The sequence below is a fragment of the Gigantopelta aegis genome, chromosome 8 (genome assembly GCF_016097555.1).
Source record: "Gigantopelta aegis isolate Gae_Host chromosome 8, Gae_host_genome, whole genome shotgun sequence".
Classification (NCBI taxonomy): domain Eukaryota; kingdom Metazoa; phylum Mollusca; class Gastropoda; order Neomphalida; family Peltospiridae; genus Gigantopelta; species Gigantopelta aegis.
In genome coordinates, this window is record NC_054706.1 from 6,011,016 (window position 1) to 6,028,660 (window position 17,645).

General features: G+C 35.2%; 1 protein-coding gene across 2 annotated transcripts in view; it reads right to left on the reverse strand.

The window, feature by feature from the left end:
* The window catches only part of LOC121379867 (TNFAIP3-interacting protein 1-like), a 78,906-nt gene that overhangs the window by 40,051 nt on the left and 21,210 nt on the right, over window positions 1-17,645 (reverse strand). For both annotated transcript variants that reach the window (XM_041508524.1, XM_041508525.1), the window contains exon 3: window positions 14,785-14,817. The gene's annotated coding sequence lies outside the window, so the exon portion shown is untranslated. The remainder of the gene's footprint in view (window positions 1-14,784; window positions 14,818-17,645) is intronic.

Genomic DNA, 17,645 nt, shown 5'->3' on the forward strand with positions numbered 1-17,645 from the left:
CGCGTAATGATTCACTTTAATGTGCATGCAGGAAACCGTCAAAAGTAAAGGTTTGTTTTGTTTAACGACACCACTAGAGCACATTGATTTATTAATCATCGGCTTTTAGCTGTCAAACGTTTGGTCATTTTTGACATAGTTTTAGCAAGGGATCTTTTATATACACCATCCAACAAACATGATAGCACTACCACGGTTTTTGGTATACCAGTCGTGGTGCACTGGCTGGAATAAAACAAAGCCCGATGAGCCCACCCACAATTGTTGCTACACGTGAGCTTTGATCCTCCAGCTTGCATCGATATCCAAGATGTCAAAAAACCACAACAAAAAACCACACACACGCACAAAAAAACAACAAAGCCCCCCCCCCCCCCCAAAAAAAAAAAACAACAACAACTAAACAAACAAACAAACAAACCTAACAAAACAAAACAAACAAAGAACAGAAGACAAAACCAACCTAGCAAAACCACAATTTAAAGAAAACCTGTAAAGGTCTAGTCTAGTCTAAACTACTAGTATGTTCTTCTTCCCTAAAACATAGTGTCTTTAACAGTGTGCATCTGATAACACACTGGCAGCACTGGGTTTAGTTTGTCGTTAGGCAAATCACTATATATTTCGGTACAAATTAGCTGAAAATGTCATTTAAAAAATGTATATTGTTTGGAAATGTACACACGTTGGAATCGGGCAACCATTACGTAATGCACTATCATGGGATGCATTACGAAAAGTTATGGGGGAGGGAGGGGTTATTAAAATGTTGCCAGTAGTTACGTAACGTTTTCAAAACAATGTCTCATTTTTAATTTAAATTTAATATGATGGGAGAGGTGCGCGTGTGCGTGCGTGTGTGTGAAACGCCCAATTTTGTGTTACGTATTTGTCGGTTAAACACGGTTACAATTCATTCATAGGCCTGTTTATAAAACATTGTTTCAAATAGATACACCGAGCTGAATTCAGCAAGACCGAACAGAAAAACATTTGCTAGACTGGTTTATGCGCTTCACATTAAACCATATCGCACATCGGAGACCAGTCAATTAGTTCGCGAAAGCTTGCATCACCTCACATTGCGTACGGTAGACGTATCTGTTAGAGTAATAACCTTGTTTTGTCAGAGTCGTACGATTAACAATAGACTGGCGCTACGTCACGTTCCGTTATTACTTATCTGCATTTTAACTGGCTGGAATATTCACTTTGCCCTCGTGAGTTCCCGGGTTTTTTTTAACTTTGGCGATCTCGGGTTCGAGTTGCACATGTGTAATCGAGTGACACTGTACATATTATATTGAATATGAACGAGTTTATATAGCCTGTATTATTTCAAGATAATCATATATCCACAGTAACTGCTGTCTTGGATTTTATTGTATTATAACTGTGCTGCCACTGTAAATGTTTATGACTAACAGATCATTTTACATGGATAAAATTACACAGTAAACATAGTTTCCTATTTAGAATATCAGTATTTGTATAAGCAAATTGTTGTGGTCCTAATTTATGTAGTAACCCAAATCAGATTTTTACCTTCCAATAATTACGTATGCACAAAACATGCATACATACATATATATATATATATATATATATATATATATATATATATATATATATATATATATATATATATATATATATATATATATATATGAGGAAAAACCAACCAGTAAGTGATGCAAATATTACCACACGACCGCAGACACATTACATATGCAGACTCTGGTGTTGTAAACAAGACAATATGTTTATGTCATTAATTTGGGTCACCAAGGCTCTGCTACTTGGAAACATCTTACAATCATGGCTCAAACTCACAGCACAAATCCTTAGATCCGCACCTGAGAAGAACACAATGCTAGGTTCAGACTACCAACTGCCAGCATAAAGTTGGCCAATTTCTCTTGCTCTTACAACTCGATTCTCGTCGCATACGACTTCTACGACCAATTCGCTGTTAATCTGAGCGCACCCATCTAAGTTGGATATTGGGGGAACTTCGTCGTGCCACGTGACAATCTGACCCAAGCATGGAAGCGAGATGTGACATTGTGATCAGGCTGAGGTGTGGTGATGTTAGGATCAAACCTCCTCGGCGGACCTATTATCTGGGTCTTTTCCCATCCCAACCAGTGCTCCACGACTGGTGTATTAAAGGCCGTGATTTGTGCTGTCCTGTCTATGAAAAGTGCATATATATAAATGATCCCGTGCTACGAATATAGCGTGTTTCCCCTGAACACTGCATGTCAGAATATTATCAAATGTTCCATATCCAATAGGCGATGAGTTATAAATCAATGTGCTCAAGTGATGTCGTTAAACAAAGCACACTTTAACTTTATATGATCTTATTTAAAAGCTCTGAACTATTACAAAATGTTAAATTGTTCAATACTATGGCTACACATCTGTACTTATTTCACACAAAGATGGACAAGTTTGTGTTTAGTTGTCGTTTGTGTTTTAGCTACATAATATTATTTCAACAGGAAAGAAGAGAAGGGGCGTTTTCGAACAGCCACATTTATACATCCCCGTGGTTATTTCATGAGAAATAAGACTGTAGCCCTTGTGGCATCCCCATTTCTCCTCACCTCCTTCCAGAGGTGGTTTGGGGAAAAAGTGCCACATACAAATAAAGGAATTAGCTTAACAAAAGACAATTAGCACAATTATTAGAGCAGTTTGTTCGATCTACCTTTGCCATCCCTACTCTCTATTTCCTATTTACTTTTGAGGCGGGTTTACAAAGGGACGGGTTTTGTGGGGTGGTGTGGCGATTTTTCCTCTGCTCATAGTAACTTTGAGGGGTTTTTTTTAAAAGTAATTTTATGTACCGTATATTATATAATGATGGCCGCCAGATTATACCCCTCCCAGCATTTACATAAACTGTATCTAGTTTGACAAAATTATTTTCAACAAGTCTCAACTTATAATGAAACGGAAACTGTCGTTTTACCTAAATTGCCGTCCAGACAGTAAAGGAAAAGATAACTCTAACTATTACTATTTACAAGGTGTTTTAATATTGCATATATGGCCTCAGACCACAATTAATTTCGCTATATGTTTCTATATAGCCTTAGTGGCTATAACATTTTTATTAATATCAGCAGGCCCGTGAAGTTTTGTATGTACCTTTGCCTGCATGGGGGACACATACCCTGAAAAGGACAACCCCTGTTGTCCAGCTCTTTCTCCCAGCATATTGGTTTAAACAGACACACCCTCTAAACCAGGCCGGAGTACACCCATTTTACACAAAAAGCACTACTTTTGCATGGGCCGGAATTACCACAAACAAGTCTTCAATGTCAGCAAGTTACACATGTTTACAAACTACATGCTATCCCCTGTCACTTCAGTAAAACAGTTGCCACTTCATAGCTGTCTGCCATGAAATAATCACAGTCAAACAGCAGACTACTTGCGCGGTGAAACTTCCGGATTTTGGACAACCAAATGGGAAGATAACTGTAATCTGAGGCCATATTCTTGTGAGTATTTACTCGGAAATAAAATACACATTATTAGATTATTATTTTGGAAGGTGGGTGTGGGGGTATATATCTAAAGTAAAATAAACTAAACTCACGGCAGCCTACCTGGAGAATGATCGTTACTCCATGAATGCAGCCTGTAATGGATTTTCCTACAGGGGTTTTCCCCCACTTTATTGTTAACCAATCGGGGATAGCTAAATCGGACATTGAACTTTTGACCACTTGTATTAACTGGTAAACAAAGTCATATTCAGCTTGTTAACATTGGAATGAGTTAATCAAACGAAATGAAACAAACGCTAATTAACGATACCCCAACAGAAAAATAGAATCGGATAAGATAAGTCTTGTATGTCAAACAATGTGAATCAACGAGTAAACAGTAGCAGACAACGACGGGAGTGGCAAATGTTTAACAAGTAGGAGTGTCGTATATATTTATGTGAGTATTCACGTTTTAAAACATTCCCGTCGTTCCAATTATAGCGTCAACGTAATGTACCGATGAACACATTTTCTTGTTAAGTATATCACTGTCTATAATATGTTCAGTGTGTTTTCAAACATTCTAATCTTTGTGGTAGCCCAAACTCTATTTTACTTCGAAATATAATATAATTTTCGTACGTACACAGTTATTATGAGGTAAAATCTCTTTTGGACTACTATTAACTTTATGACGACGATAAAGACATTTTATTTAAAAAACAGTAATATTCTAAATAAGAAAATGTATTTAATTGTATAATTAGTCGTTAACCAAGGATATATTAGTCGGAAAGATGTTAATAACAGTGACAGAAAACTCGTGGAAGTGTGTTTAATCCTATCCCGACTGGCATACATGAGGTGTGAAATGAGGACATCGTGCTTGGATTTTAACTAGATACATCAGATATAAAACAAATAAATGACAATGTGAAACATGGAAACTTCGGCATCTGGTCAAACACATTATATTGAGAAGAAATCTATCTATTTATCTATCTATCTATCGATCGATCTATTAATTTTATTCCTATGAATAGGAATACAAATTGTGTGTCTCCCTCTGGTTTGTACATTCATATTGTTATTATTATAATTATTTCTCGTTGTTGTAATTATTTTTTATCTGCTGACGATGGATGTGTTGGTATTGTGCAAGAAAATGAACTGAATTGAATTATCTATAGAAGCTCGCATAATACCTTTTTTTTCTAATATATAAAAATTTAGTTTTTGTTTAACGACACCACTAGAACACTTTGATTTATTAATCATCGGCTATTGGATGTCAAACATTTGGTCATTTTGACCTATAGTCCTAGATAGGAAACCCGCTACATTTTTCCATTAGTGGTAGGGGATCTATTATATGCACCATCCCACAATCATGATAGCACATACCATGACCTTTGATATATCAGTCGTGGTGCACTGGCTGGAACGACGGTCCTAATATAATACTGACGATACCAAAACACTCTGGTAATACCCCCCCCCCCCCCCCCCCCCCCCCCCCCCCCAACCACCCGTCTCTCGCCAGGCACAGCTGTGACCATTCCCCAGTGGATCGTGTCACTGACACTGACAAAGATCAATGGTGGATCCAAAAAATCCATTGGGGTGTGTGTGTGTGTGTGTGTGTGTGTGTGTGTGTGTGTGTAATGACATGTGGCCAAAGACCACAAACGTTCCCGAGGTGATTTCTCAGATTCTATAACGCAAAACAAACGTAGAAAGAGCTAATTAAAAATATTTTTAAAAATGTGTGTGGGGGGGGGGGCTGTCCCCTATGGCCCTTATATCCGCCACTAAAGATATTTCCAGACATGCCGGTAGTAAGGTATAATATTTACAGCACTCTTTAATTTAAATCATAGGTATATTTGATTAAATAAAATAATAATAATAATAATAAAAATAATGATAATAATAATAATGATGATGATAATAATAATAATAATAATAATAATATAATAATAATAATAAAAATAAAAATGATCAAAGTTGAGCAAACTGGTAATTTTTGTTACTATTGGAGGGATATATTGACAAGAACTAGTTCAACAAACAAACCTGGAATACTGATCAGTTAACGGTGTCTGACATCCGGGCATTTCAAAATCAACTGAGTGAATTAACTTACCACTGTAACACACTTGGCCAATATATACTTACATACTTCTTAATGCAAACACGAAAATAATCATAATTAGTATTCTACTACGACATTTTAACCTGATTACACTTTCGGTTTCATGATTACGCTTTCGTTTTTCATTTTTATATTTCAGGAATTCGTGTACAAAGTAGTGAGTTGGTCCATGCTGTGCTAAACGAATATTAAAAAAAAAAATCCAAAAAAAAATCAATAGAAATAATAAACAGATAGAATCCTCAAAGTCATACAAAAATAAAATCTTAAAAACCCTGAGATACAATGTAAAAAAATGTATTATAATATTTATTTATTTATTATTGTTGTATTATTATTATTGTTATATTATTATTATTATTATTATTATTATTTAAGACACTAACAGAAACTCACCCGAATACTAGAATACAAGTTATGTCTTCTGCAATATTTCTTCTTGAAACGAAATACGGGATTTCCCCAGCACCTATTAATGTCTTCGCTATTTCGTAATTGTGATGCAACAATGCAACATAGCCGAAATTCGTTTAAATCAGTGATCACTTCACTATTTTAATTTGTAAATGTTTTCAAATAGAAAGAGGAATATTCAGAAGGACATACAGACATTACACATACATACTATTGCAATTTTTGTGCAATTAAGAAACCAGTTTGATCATGTTAACTGTTTTGTGGTACGCTGAGCATCATTCAGTATATTGACTGCTATCACAAACACCCCAGTTCATAAAACATACAGCTGTGTTCTACCTCTTCCTCTTCCTATTCCTTCCACGGTTCTGACGCTACATAAAGTAGTCAATACTAGTTTGTGTCTCCGTGGATCACTGGCTACTTCCTAGTTACTTTCAGCCGTAACCTTTCAATAACCGAGCAATAAATAAATGAACGAAACAGAAAAATTAAAGCATGAAAAAAAAGAAGAAAAAGAAGAAAATTACAGAGAAATAGAAATAAAAAAAGAAAGAAAGAAATGGAAAACTATACTGAGACGAAATAAAGGTTTAGCAGTTTTGTCAATGAGCTTAAATAAAATAATACTTGTGAATTTCAAAGTGAAATCAGACACTGGATTTAATTGATGTGTTATTTATCAATATAGGTAACAGGAGATGTATAAAAGTTTGTTTTGTTTCAAGGGACATTCCCGAGTTTGCTGCATTGTAAGATGTTTCCAACTAATAAAATATTTCTACGATTAAACTTACATATTAAATATATTTTCGTGTTTAGAATATCAGTGTCTGTATATTCAATGTGTTTCTGGTCGTCCTAATATTGGTAAGAAGCCCAAACTGGACTTTGTCTTCAAATAATTTCGTACGTACGAAAAAATAATATTTTAGGAAATAAAATGAAATTTAACCTAGTACAAATATTAGAACGATCAGAAACACGTTTAATATAGAGCCACTAATATGTTATGCAGGAAATATATTTGATATGTAATTATAATCGTTAAAAAGTCTCTGTTTGTCGATAACATCTTTAAAATTGCAGCAAACTCAGGAATGTCCCTTTAACGACACCACTAAAGCATATTGATTTATTAATCATCGGCTATTGGATGTTAAACATTTAGTAATTGTTTAAAAAAAAAATATTTTTCATATTAAGCGTCACAGTGGGTCATGGCATGAATGTCCATCTAGTGCCTCGTCTATAGCAAGTGAGCCACTCTCGCGGAGATCCTTTACTGAACAATGTACACAGCCACTCCCAGACTATACTAGTGTCGGAAATAGAATACAAATGATTTTCGTCAATTATTTCTTTCATGTTAAACTGACAAGTAAATATTTTGTAAATACCTATTTAATGATACTCTACCTAATTTAGCATTTACTTGTTTTGGCTCTCATCGATGTATAAGGTGGTGTTTACTCTTGTGATTAAAATAAAGATGTCCGTAAACAGGTAATTTGTGACCTTTATTGGAACAGACTATAACACATTTTGATCATATGTGTCAATTTCATTTACCCTTAAACAAACTTCTAATTTAAAACTGTAAGTTAACTGATTATTTCAAATTGCAGCATAAATGATTTATTATGACAAATATACATTACATAAGTACATTCGAAATTTACACAATCTTGCAACCACTTAAAGGTGCTATATCATAGTTATATACTGAACAAAAAAAGAAACTTCCGCTAACTTTGCTTGAACATAACTCGATGAAAACAAACCGGGGGAATAATTGTTATATATACGTTTAAAGAGTGTTCCATGATGCATCGTTTGGTGCAAAAATCACGGCCATGGGTTAACAGAAACTGGGAGAAATTTTGACCAAGTGTGGTAGGGGTTAAAAAAACCACACCCACTTAATAATGGGTATGGCCACCTCTTGAATTGCAGTGCATCGCAGGCGCATAGAATTGACTAAAGTGTTGATTTCTGCCTGTGGAATATTGTTCCATTTCTGAATGAGCGCTTGACGAAGTTCGTTGACGTTAGCGGGTGGGTTGGGACGACGTCTCAATCGTCTGTCCAGACTATCCCAGACATGCTCGATGGAGTTGAGATCAGGACTTTTAGCGGGCCAGTCATCAATGAAATCAATGTTATTTGTCCTAAGAAAATTTACAGTGTCTCTAGCTGTATGACAGAGGTGGCATTATCATGCTGAAAAATCGAGATGTTGGCGTTGTTATGGAACAGAGGAATGACGTGATGAGCCATCAATGACGACCATGGGCAATGGCTGCCCAAACCATGACACACCCCCAACCCCCGAAACGATCTCGTTCAAGAACACAACAGTCAGCATAGCGTTCGTATCTCCTACGGTAGACGCGCACACTGCCATCACCACGTTGTAAAGAAAATCTGGATTCATCCGAAAAAAGAACGGTATTCCAGCGTCGCCGTATCCAACGAGTGTGTACACGTGCCCAATTAAGACGATTTAGACGATGACGTTGCGTTAAAACGCATCCGACGTAAGGATGTCGTGCATGTAAACCGTTCTCCCGCAGACGATTACGAACAGTTTGCCCACTGATTCGGTTATTATGAAGCCCATGTGTGTTAGCAGCAGTAGCAGTGGCAGTTTGGAATCGATTGCGCAAATGCGTGTTCATGATATAGCGGTCTTGACCACGCGTTGTAACACGCGGACGTCCACGTCGTGGCAAGTCGTTGGTGCTTCCTGTCGTTCGAAATCTTATGCGAAGATTTCGTATCGCTCGACTAGAACTCCCAACATGCATTGCAACGTCTTCTGTCGACATGCCAGCATCAAGCATGCCAATCGCCCGTTCGTGTAAATTATTGGGTATTCTTGGCATACTAAAAATGCTACAATGTAAAAAACGTTAATCGTTTTTACAAATTTTGAAGCGTTTTCGTTCACTTGACAACAATGTCAGTAAGACAAGTAAAACAAATTGACCGAATACTACACGGGACATGTCGAACCATGCATGCACGTGCAAATTGAATTTCACGTTATCGACGATTAACAGTGCAAAAATAATCGATAAAATTCATGAATCCTGATAATACAGCTCAAGGCTAATACTACCTATATAATTTCATTACACAATGAATTCTTCAACACAATATATACTATATGTACAAATCGGAAGTTTCTTTTTTTGTTCAGTATATGTGAGCATCTGTTTGTGATAAAGATTGTTCAATAAAAAATTTATTTTCTACTAGTAGATAGAATTATTTCCTATAATCATTTATGGGCATATAGTTAAAGGTGTCTTCTTTAAATGTTAAATCAAAAGTTTATTAAGAAAATGATTTGCAATAGTTGTCATTGTGCAACATTGAGATAGAACCTTTAATACCGGTATAATAGATCACAAACTCAGAATTGTTCTTTACAGTTTTGCTGAAAAGTTACTTATAAATGACTACAAAGAATTTAGTTTTGGAGATAGATATGGGGGTAAAACATCATCAGAAACAGTCCCTTACATATTGTACATAACAGCAATGAAACTGACATGTTGACCAAAATATGTTATAGTCTCTTCCAATAAAGTGCACAAATCACCTGTTTACTGACATCTTTCTTTTAATTTCAAGAGTAAACACCACCTTATACATCAATGAGAGGCCAAACAAGTAAATGCTAAATTAGGTAGAGTATTATTAAATAGATATTTACAAAATATTTACTTGTCAGTTTATTATGTAAGAAATAATCAACGAAAATAATTTTTATTCTATTTCCGACAGTACTTTTTTTTATAGTTTACAACCATATCAATTTCATTAACTGAAAGACATAATGGATAAGTTTGAATTATTTATTAAATAATTTTAGAAATGTATTAACGTATATACACTGCACAAATTGTTATTTATTTATTTATTTATTTATTTATTTATAATTATTGCTTCTTTTTAATTTACTAACTATTTGATAATTTTTCGCTCTTTTTAGCGAGTTGAGATGAGGGGGCAATCAGTTTCCAAAACCAGATTTATTATTCTAAAATATGACTTATTGATGAAAAGGTACACCCATAATCAAAATTATAATCATTGTATCAATGTACAAAATTTCTTTTGAAAAAATTGAACAAATAACTGCAAATTGTGTGATAAATATTTTGTTTGGTATTGTTTGTATTATTTATACCATTTAACACCATCCACAAATGAAGATTAAAATTAAAATAAATGAAATAATGTTTTAATCTATAAATGTAGAAATAAATCAATAAATAAAGGAACAAAGAAGTAAATAAAGGAACTGATATCTGCCTATATTTGCAAAACATGGTCATTGCATTTAATGTTTGACACTTTTCAAATTGACTGGTATTAAAGTTACAAACATCAAGTAAACAGATGTTTCATTTATAATGAACAGTTGTACCTGTGAAAACTTAATGTATATTGGTCTGAGTGTTTTCGTTAATCACCTAACGTTAATATAAAAAATAAACTTCTAAAAATTACGTTCAGTTTAGTTCATTAACAATGTATGGTTACTGGGTTACTGCAGGAGTGGACTTTGGACGATTATTTTAAGATAAAACTCGATATGATTACTTTTTAGATGGTCTAGTAGTCTAGGACCAAAACAAAATTTGGGTACCATTTGAAGCGCCGTGCTTCGTAGAACAACATGGCGACAATCCATTAAAATCCACTTTGTGAATTTTTTATCAATTTTAATGAAAACTAAACAAATTATGGATTACGTGATTTGTGGCCGGGTCTATGTCAGTGTGAGTACGACTGCCCATAGAATCAAGCTTCATACGACAGGCTGACTGCCCATGGAATCAAGCTTCATACGACTGGCTGACTGCCCATGGAATCAAGCTTGATACGACTGACTGATTGCCCACGGAATCAAGCTTGATGCGACTGACTGACTGCCCGTGGAATCAAGCTTGGTACGACTAACTGCCTGCCTATAGAATTAAGCTTGGTACGACTGACGGCCTGCCCATGGAATCAAGCATGGTACGACTGACTGCCTGCCCATGGAATCAAGCTTGGTACGACTGACTGCCTGCCCATGGAATCAAGCTTGATACGACTGACTGACTGCCCACGGAATCAAGCATGGTACGACTGACTGCCTGCCCACGGAATCAAGCTTGGTACGACTGACTGACTGCCCACGGAATCAAGCATGGTATGACTGACTGCCTGCCCATGGAATCAAGCTTGGTACGACTGATTACCTGCTCATGGAATCAAGCTTGGTACGACTAACTGCCTGCCCATGGAATCAAGCTTGGTACGACTGACTGCCTGCTCATGGAATCAAGCTTGGTACGACTAACTGCCTGCCCATGGAATCAAGCTTGGTACGACTGACTGCCTGCTCATGGAATCAAGCTTGGTACGACTGACTTCCTGCGCGTCCGCAGTCATAATGACCAATTCCATCCGGAACGTTTGTTGCAATTTCATCGTGATACTGACTTTTATTCTAAATTTTAATTTTACCTATCTGTGATATTTGTATTTCTTGCAAAGTTCTTTACACTGTGTTTTAAGTTAACTCTTGCATTTTTATATTGATGTTGATCATCACTTAATGTTTGCATTTACCATAGTTTGAAAGAAAGAAATGTTTTATTTAATGACGCACTCAATACATTTTATTTACGGTTATATGGCGTCAGATATATGGTTAAGGACCACACAGATATAGAGAGAGGAAACCCGCTGTCGCCACTTCATGGGCTACTCTTTTCGATTAGCTGCAAGGGATCTTTTATATGCACCATTCCACAGACAGGGTAGTACATACCACGGCCTTTGATATACCAGTCGTGGTGCATTGGCTGGAACGAGAAATAGCCCAATGGGCCCACCGACGGGGATCGATCCCACACCGACCGCGCGAGCGCTGTACCACTGGGCTACGTCTCGCCCCTGTTACCATAGTTTGACACCCAATAGCCGATGTATTTTCCGCGCCAGGGTGTCGTTAAACATTCATTGATTCATTCATAATGACTAACATAAGAAATGAAATATTGTCACGGCACCGTTGGTGGACTTTTACACGTGACACTGTAAGCGATGTACTGCCAGACCCGTGATAACGCTGGATAGTTATATACGGTTTGAGAGGAAAGCAAGTTATTATTATTATTATTATATAATAAAAATACAAAACAGTAACAAAACAGCTTATTGGTAAGAGGTAAGAAAGACAACATATAGAAAGGTAGTGAACAGTTCCATGATAACAGGCAGTCCAGCACACCCTTATAAAAAAGTAGGACTAAAGTAAGAAGCTGAAGGACAAAGGTAGAACTGAAACGGCACATGTAGCAACAGTATTCAACCTGTTACTGGATAAACGACTATGAAATCCAAAAACGATATATTAATGAGAACATATGTATGTTTGTTATCCAAACTAACACGAATCTTAAGCAACGGTCACATTATACAGATATTTTAAATTGTTTTACACTGTATTAATTGATATAAAATATAAACATGTAATGCTAATTTATCTTCGCACATAACACTAAACCAGATTAACATAATTAAATGCTAGTTTTTCATAATGTATTATAGAACTGATACATAATAGAGCAATTGAAAAAATTATACTGGCTTTGAAAATTGTTACTAGCACTTATTTTTCAGACAACAGAGGCCGAATTTACTAATCTTATTTTTCACTTACACGTGTGTGCATGTAACTACGTACATTTACAATGCTAAACACGTGTGTGCATGCAACTACGTACATTCACAATGCTAAACACGTGTGTGCATGTAACTACGTACATTCACAATGCTAAACACGTGTGTGCATGTAACTACGTACATTCACAATGCTAAACACGTGTGTGCATGTAACTACGTACATTCACAATGCTAAACACGTGTGTGCACGTAACTACGTACATTCACAATGCTAAACACGTGTGTGCACGTAACTACGTACATTCACAATGCTAAACACGTGTGTGCACGTAACTACGTACATTCACAATGCTAAACACGTGTGTGCACGTAACTACGTACATTTACAATGCTAAACGTATGCATTTAAAGGGACAGACCCTAGTTGTTAAGCACTACACCATATTGTTCACTATTAGAGACGTTTATGGTCACTGAAATCAAACATTACTGATATTGTATTGTTTAGATTATCCATTTCCGTAGAAGTGAAGTTTTTCTAGTCATCCTGGTGTTTCTAATACCACAAAATGCATTTTTCATATTTTTAAAAACGCACGTGCATCTGAGAAGTAGCTTGTTATTGATTTGAGTTCGTCTATTTTTAAGGATATTTTGCGGTTTTAACTTCACAGACTCTTCTTTCACTCTATTGTAACTTTATCCAAATAAGTTACAGGTTTGTAGATAAACTAAATTTAGTGTCCATTTTTACAAGTTAAAACTAGGATCTGCACCTTTAAGAAAACCAGGCTCCAAACTCTTAACATAGTAATATTGTCTGTGAACATAAATCTATAAACATGTTAAATCGGCTCAATTAGTCATCACTAAGAAAAACATACTTTTCATGATATCAAGAAAACTTTCAATAACAAAATAATATATATGCACATGTAATATAGTAATTGATATTTTAGTGCCACAAATTCAGACAAATAATATTATGGAATTTGTTTGCTGACCCAATTGCAAACCACAGTTACTGGCTAAAGAAGAGACGGGCAATGTTACAAGTATCAGCTGTACGTTTTGGTAATAAAATAACACATATTTTGCCATGCCAGTGAATCATTGGCAACGGTTTTAAGTGTTGTGTACATATTGAATTTAAATTTAATCTCACATTGACGTTGAGGCTGCTGAGATCATATGGTGTCCCCACGTTTTAGCAGCAGCGATGGCTTTAATATATTTACACGTGTGTGTGTGTGTATCTGTGTATGTATGTGTGTGCCCCCTATTTTTTTGCACCTTACTACGCTCGTGATGATGATGATGATGATGTTGATGATGATGGTGGTGGTGGTGGTGATAATGATGATAATAATAATAATAATGATGGTGATGATGACAGCGCTGCTGTTGGTAGTGATAATGTTCGTACTAACATATTAAACTTCACTGCTTAAAAGTATTCTGTCTTGACCCCAGTATGCCAATAAAATAAAGTGGGTTTTTTTTTAATTGCATCTAAGTTACAGAACAGTATGAATTTATAGCAAGAAGAACGGTTTGCTTAAATCAAGCTCACATCATCAATAATACTCTGAGCATGCGCACCAATGTGCTGCTAATGCGGCACTTTTGGCATCAGTAATCCGCGATCGAATACCCTTAGATTATTCGTATACATAATATGTAAATACATGTACGTTAACATAACTAAACATTAATAACTTAATATATCTATTGAAGCATGCACATATATTAATATGTAAACAGATACACATATTCAAGCAGAAATCACCAGTATTGGTATTTAAAACAAAAACACACATGCTCGTCAATCCGTGTTAAATACATGTCAGGATATCTAGACAATGACGATGACGATGACGATGATGTATATCGCATTCTGAGTGTTTGATCTGTTATCCACTGCAGTTACTATAATACTACATTTCCGTGAAGTAGCATCAAAAGCGTTTGTTTCTAAGCCGAAAAAGCATATAACGAACGGTTACTTACCAAGACCAGTTTATTGCTATTCGGTTGACTTTCCTGCAAACAACAACAGATAACATAATATATATATATATATATATTTATTTATTTATCTATTTATTTATTATGCAACCATGCTTCCTATTGACCTGGTAACCACTACCTGATAATTCGAAGTGTTATCATGTCACTAGGAAGTGTTATCATGTCACTAGGAAGTGTTATCATGTCACTAGGAAATGAGTTGTGCGCGTAACAAATGTTTGCTCAGTTTTTAGGTAAATCATTTTCTCATTTTTCAAACATCCATTTACAGCAATAATTGTTGAACTGCATAAATAAATATAACATTTACACTTCCTGTAACATCAAATTACCTCTTATTCTCCATTATTAGCTCCCATTCGGAACTAGCCAGCGTTTTTAATTAAACATTTTGAAACAAAATTCTTGCAAAGAATGTCTGACGTCACAGTCACTAGCAGCCAGTGATGTAGATCTTCTTCAGGTCACACATAAACTTGAGTTTATTTTCACCGAAAAAGGTACAAAAATTATAATGTGACACAAAGACTTTGAAATATAATCAAAGTATTTTATTTAAAATTTGGAAACACATAACTTTTAGGCTGGATATGCCATTCCCAAGATGCTTTTGGGCATCTGCTATTGTTCGACTTGATAAAACAAACCGTTTTTGACTGAAACATTACAAAAATATAACTTGAAAGGGATTGCAGGAAAAAATATCAGGTTACTACGTTTTGATATCGTGGTTATTTGGCTCGGTTCGATAACGGTGCAACAGGCTCGCTGAAGCTTACTGAAGCTCGCCTGTTACACCGTTAACTAAACCTCACCAAATAACTACGATATCATTCTACAGAAAGTGTCACTTTTATGTCCTTGCACAATTTCTTTTTTATTTATATATAGCAAACTAAATTTGTTGTCTTTAATGATACCTTATTAATAATATCATCCTGTCATAGCATTTGTTTCTCTGCTAATCAGCTTTGATAGAGATTTTATTCGAGATTAGTGTAAAATGGCATTGGTGTTACCTGTCCTTAGCATAACACTATACATAACATGCACTATTAAAATATATAACAGAAGACATAACATACCTTTAATGTAATACGTACTGATGGCTGACTTACTCACAAAAGAAGGAATCTTGTAAATATTTTCCGTATTCAAAAGATGGTGGGCAATATAAGCTTGTCCCGGGAGTTTTATGTCATTGGTGTTACTGTGTATACTTACGAGAAAACAAAAGAAACTAAATGCTCTCTGGATGAAACATTTCACCGGTAGATATCGGCCATCGAACTAATTGTCAAAAACATCAGACATATGAACAGTTGTGAATAGTTTTCTTCAAATGTCAAAATATAAAAGTAGGTTTATTCACTGTCATTGGTGTTACGATCGTATTTATGTAATGGTTAATAATTTTAAGAAACTTTTTGTATGTTATTGTAGACATCATATGTCTGCTACAACATGTACTTTTTCAGTTTTCTCAACTGTTTATTTAGAGAGCATGAATTAATTATGCACTTATTTATCATTGGTGTTACCTGTCATTGGTGTTACGCAGTAGGCCTACTGAGTAGCCCTAACACCAATGTCCATTAGTAACACCAATGACAATGCGTTTGAATAAGATGCCGTTTTCCTCACTTTGCATATTTTGAAGATGATTTGAAATTAAAGGGACTTGTGCAGCAGCATAGTTGCATAATGGCACTTTGGGTAAAATAAATGTTTTGCTGGAATGTAAAGAGTAGGCCTATATCTTCAACGTCCCTAACTGCGTTACGCTTGGTTCGCGCAGTTAACATCCGATTTGTTGTCGTCTGCTTGTCGTTCATTTGTGAGGTTTTTCTTCACAGTTAGTGAAGATTACCATTAACATACAAAATACAAAACTTTTCAAACCCCTAAAACCATTAAGTTTACTATACTCTGTCCCATCCTTCTATAATTTAAGTGTGAGTTTTTTTGTTTTGTGTGGGTTTTCCCCACCCTTTTTTTTGTTAATAATTCCAGTTTGGTTTGACGTAAGAAGACAAGTAAAAGTGTTTTAGAAATAAAAAATAAATACTATTTCTGTGTCCAATTTATAAAACAATCAGCTCAGAAATAAATAACGTAGTAAATTTCATAGTATGAAAAAAGGCGTTCCCTGCGGAACCGTTGGTAAAACGCGGACCGGACCGGAATGCTGGACAAACTGATTTTTTCCTTTAAATTTTTTTTTTTTTAAATTAAACAAAGTGTTCGTCCATTGTACATAGTTCAGAAATATATATTTTATCATGTAGTTGTTTTGAAAATTTGAAAATGTCGAACGGCGCATGCGCGAAAATGTTATTTTTTCAAATGCTAAACGCAGTTAGAAACTACTAACCTTTCCTGTTTAAGAGGTTAACTTTATCATGAAGAAAAGTTAAAATCATACCGAAAATGTAGTACCAAGTTGTAGCCAAATATCGGAAAATTACATTACGTATGTTTTCATTTCCAATAAAGGCTATTTAAATTTTATTTTAAAAAATATTGAATACCTGCATTAAAATACCTTTTTAGTTAAAAGGAAATAGTTGACTTTTTTGAATAATGACGCAGTTGTTATGATTTATTTCTTGAATAGTGACCTAATTTGTTTGATTTGCTGTATAGTGTATGTTCTGAAGGTGTCCTCGTTTTCTGACAATATTTGAAACATTTAACGTAGAGTTTTGCAACGCTTGCGTAAAAGCCAAAAGTAGGATTACACTTTTTACTCGTTATTGGAAATACAAGTACTAGTATACAGCAAAATAGATTTTGGGCCTTAATATAAACACGAAAATAACTACATAAATTAATGAATG